Source organism: Triticum aestivum, chromosome 4B (assembly GCF_018294505.1).
Source record: "Triticum aestivum cultivar Chinese Spring chromosome 4B, IWGSC CS RefSeq v2.1, whole genome shotgun sequence".
Classification (NCBI taxonomy): domain Eukaryota; kingdom Viridiplantae; phylum Streptophyta; class Magnoliopsida; order Poales; family Poaceae; genus Triticum; species Triticum aestivum.
In genome coordinates this window covers 21,910,877-21,914,884 of record NC_057804.1, presented here as the reverse complement: position 1 = coordinate 21,914,884, position 4,008 = coordinate 21,910,877, and the positions used below count along the sequence as shown (strand labels likewise).

Below are 4,008 nucleotides of genomic sequence, written 5' to 3'. Positions count from 1 at the left end.
ACTCAATACCGAAAACTCTAAATTAGTTCATGGGCATGCTTCTCGCTCCTTGGCTCCTTGCAAACACTATTTTGGGCTGCCGCGCCGAGGCGTGAAAATATTCGCGGTTACGGTTCAAACCCAAAATGAAAATATCCTCCACCCCACCCCACCCCAAGTCCCAACCCCAGCCAGGCCCAACCCAAACTGAACTCTTCTCCCCCCGACCCAAACCCCAGCCCCGCCGCCGCCGCCGCGTAGACGCGAGGACGCACACGCATCCGCTACCACCGCGGCCATGGTCCTCTCCCACCGCCGCTTCCTCCTTCCACCCCGGCCTCTTTGCCATCGGCGCCGTCGCACCACTGCCGGCCCCTGCTCGAGCTGGTCAGGCGGCGTGCAGATCCGCCACTGCCACAGCGTCGTCGTCCTCCACAACCACGCAGCGGCTCCTCGCCCGCGACCCTCTTCTCCAGGTATGAGTCCCTCCTCTTCTCCCCTAATTCCTTGTGGTTCCCGTCCATCTCCGCGTCTGACTCATGCGTGCGTTCAGTTTGGGGGCAAGGAAGGAGAAGCAAATCATTGCTTGCAGTTGGCCACGAAATTTGACCAACTGCTACTTACACGCATATTTACAACGCTAGTTTCCACTTTCCTGTGAGGAAGCACTCACTACGGTTGCTTGGGTTTGGGATACGCAGGTCAGGCTCGTGGGGATGGTGAGTGACAAGGCGGGGAGGAACACGGATCTATCTCCCACATCGACTTCATCAGACGTGAGTTAATTTCGGCAAAGCGCAAGCTTTTTATTCAAGTTCTAGATGCATCTTAGGGGATTCAGTTTGGACCTTTGTGCTCCACCTGCCCTTGCTGGATGTCGGTCCTGACTTTTGTCAAATGCTCCACGTTCAGTCGTCACTTGAAATGTTGCTGGCTGTTAGTTCAGTAATGCAAGCAATTCAGTAATGGGTCAGGTCGCCACCATCTCTGTTTCTTTTTTCGGTTTGGTTTCGATTTGGTTCCCTTCCCTTCCCTAATGCGGTTCGTTTCCTCACGCGCGCAGGGATGATTTTTCGTGATGATGGGGATCCATTCTTCTTCCATGTTGACGCCTCCGGTCCTGCCATGATTCGTCTTGTCGTCTTCCCCGGCATTCGCATAGGTGCTAAGCCACTGCCCCATAATATTTCACTAGTGTACTACTGAAAGCTGATTGATTTGTTGTTAAACTGAAAGCTGAACTTTCTTGTCACAAATCATCCCTTGCAGTTGGCCATGAAATCTGACCAATTGCTAGCTACTCACACGCGTACTTACAACGACTAGTTTCCAGTGAGGAAGCACTCACTACAGTTGCTTGGGTTTGGGATATGCAGGTCAGGCTCGTGGGGTTGGTGAGTGACAAGGCGGGGAGGAACACGGATCTGTCTCCCGCATCGACTTCATCAGACGGTGAGTTAATTTCGGCAGAAGCGGAAGATTTTATTCAAGTTCTAGATGCGTGCGTCCTAGGGGATTCAGTTTTGGACCTTTGTGCTATGCGTGCCATTGCTGGATGTCGGTCTTGACTTTTGTCAAATGCTCCACGTTCAGTCGTCACTTGAAATGTTGTTGGCTGTTAGTTCAATAATGCAAGCAATTCAGTAATGGGTCAGGTCGCCACCATCTCTGTTTCTTTTTTCGGTTTGGTTTCGATTTGGTTCCCTTCCCTTCCCTAATGCGGTTCGTTTCCTCACGCGCGCAGGGATGATTTTTCGTGATGATGGGGATCCATTCTTCTTCCATGTTGACGCCTCCGGTCCTGCCACGATTCGTCTTGTCGTCCTCCCCGGCATTCGCATAGGTGCTAAGCCACTGCCCCATAATATTTCACTAGTGTACTACTGAAAGCTGATTGATTTGTTGTTAAACTGAAAGCTTAACTTTCTTGTCACAAATCATCCCTTGCAGTTGGCCATGAAATCTGACCAATTGCTAGCTACTCACACGCGTACTTACAATGACTAGTTTCTAGTGAGGAAGCACTCACTACAGTTGCTTGGGTTTGGGATATGCAGGTCAGGCTCGTGGGGTTGGTGAGTGACAAGGCGGGGAGGAACACGGATCTGTCTCCCGCATCGACTTCATCAGATGGTGAGTTAATTTCGGCAGAAGCGGAAGATTTTATTCAAGTTCTAGATGCGTGCGTCCTAGGGGATTCAGTTTTGGACCTTTGTGCTATGCGTGCCATTGCTGGATGTCGGTCTTGACTTTTGTCAAATGCTCCACGTTCAGTCGTCACTTGAAATGTTGTTGGCTGTTAGTTCAATAATGCAAGCAATTCAGTAATGGGTCAGGTCGCCACCATCTCTGTTTCTTTTTTCGGTTTGGTTTCGATTTGGTTCCCTTCCCTTCCCTAATGCGGTTCGTTTCCGCACGCGCGCAGGGATGATTTTTCGTGATGATGGGGATCCATTCTTCTTCCATGTTGACGCCTCCGGTCCTGCCACGATTCGTCTTGTCGTCCTCCCCGGCATTCGCATAGGTGCTAAGCCACTGCCCCATAATATTTCACTAGTGTACTACTGAAAGCTGATTGATTTGTTGTTAAACTGAAAGCTTAACTTTCTTGTCACAAATCATCCCTTGCAGTTGGCCATGAAATCTGACCAATTGCTAGCTACTCACACGCGTACTTACAACGACTAGTTTCCAGTGAGGAAGCACTCACTACAGTTGCTTGGGTTTGGGATATGCAGGTCAGGCTCGTGGGGTTGGTGAGTGACAAGGCGGGGAGGAACACGGATCTGTCTCCCACATCGACTTCATCAAACGGTGAGTTAATTTCGGCAGAAGCGGAAGATTTTATTCAAGTTCTAGATGCGTGCGTCCTAGGGGATTCAGTTTTGGACCTTTGTGCTATGCGTGCCATTGCTGGATGTCGGTCTTGACTTTTGTCAAATGCTCCACGTTCAGTCGTCACTTGAAATGTTGCTGGCTGTTAGTTCAGTAATGCAAGCAATTCAGTAATGGGTCAGGTCGCCACCATCTCTGTTTCTTTTTTCGGTTTGGTTTCGATTTGGTTCTCTTCCCTTCCCTAATGCGGTTCGTTTCCTCACGCGCGCAGGGATGATTTTTCGTGATGATGGGGATCCATTCTTCTTCCATGTTGACGCCTCCGGTCCTGCCACGATTCGTCTTGTCGTCCTCCCCGGCATTCGCATAGGTGCTAAGCCACTGCCCCATAATATTTCACTAGTGTACTACTGAAAGCTGATTGATTTGTTGTTAAACTGAAAGCTTAACTTTCTTGTCACAAATCATCCCTTGCAGTTGGCCATGAAATCTGACCAATTGCTAGCTACTCACACGCGTACTTACAACGATTAGTTTCCAGTGAGGAAGCACTCACTACAGTTGCTTGGGTTTGGGATATGCAGGTCAGGCTCGTGGGGTTGGTGAGTGACAAGGCGGGGAGGAACACGGATCTGTCTCCCGCATCGACTTCATCAGACGGTGAGTTAATTTCGGCAGAAGCGAAAGATTTTATTCAAGTTCTAGATGCGTGCGTCCTAGGGGATTCAGTTTTGGACCTTTGTGCTATGCGTGCCATTGCTGGATGTCGGTCTTGACTTTTGTCAAATGCTCCACGTTCAGTCGTCACTTGAAATGTTGCTGGCTGTTAGTTCAGTAATGCAAGCAATTCAGTAATGGGTCAGGTCGCCACCATCTCTGTTTCTTTTTTCGGTTTGGTTTCGATTTGGTTCCCTTCCCTTCCCTAATGCGGTTCGTTTCCTCACGCGCGCAGGGATGATTTTTCGTGATGATGGGGATCCATTCTTCTTCCATGTTGACGCCTCCGGTCCTGCCACGATTCGTCTTGTCGTCCTCCCCGGCATTCGCATAGGTGCTAAGCCACTGCCCCATAATATTTCACTAGTGTACTACTGAAAGCTGATTGATTTGTTGTTAAACTGAAAGCTTAACTTTCTTGTCACAAATCATCCCTTGCAGTTGGCCATGAAATCTGACCAATTGCTAGCTACTCAC

At 49.5% G+C, this 4,008-nt stretch overlaps 2 long non-coding RNA genes across 6 annotated transcripts in view; both read left to right on the top strand.

The window, feature by feature from the left end:
- Positions 1-214: 214 nt before the first annotated feature.
- Positions 215-2,113, top strand: LOC123094259 (uncharacterized). The gene is made up of 6 exons (XR_006445780.1): positions 215-455; positions 681-755; positions 1,043-1,141; positions 1,356-1,431; positions 1,724-1,822; positions 2,037-2,113. It is a non-coding gene; the product is annotated as an uncharacterized lncRNA (long non-coding RNA).
- Positions 2,114-3,084: 971 nt separating this feature from the next.
- Positions 3,085-4,008, top strand: part of LOC123090675 (uncharacterized) — a 31,237-nt gene continuing 30,313 nt past the window's right edge. For all 5 annotated transcript variants that reach the window (XR_006442530.1, XR_006442533.1, XR_006442534.1 and 2 more), the window contains exons 1-3: positions 3,085-3,184; positions 3,399-3,474; positions 3,767-3,865. This is a non-coding gene — a long non-coding RNA (uncharacterized lncRNA). The remainder of the gene's footprint in view (positions 3,185-3,398; positions 3,475-3,766; positions 3,866-4,008) is intronic.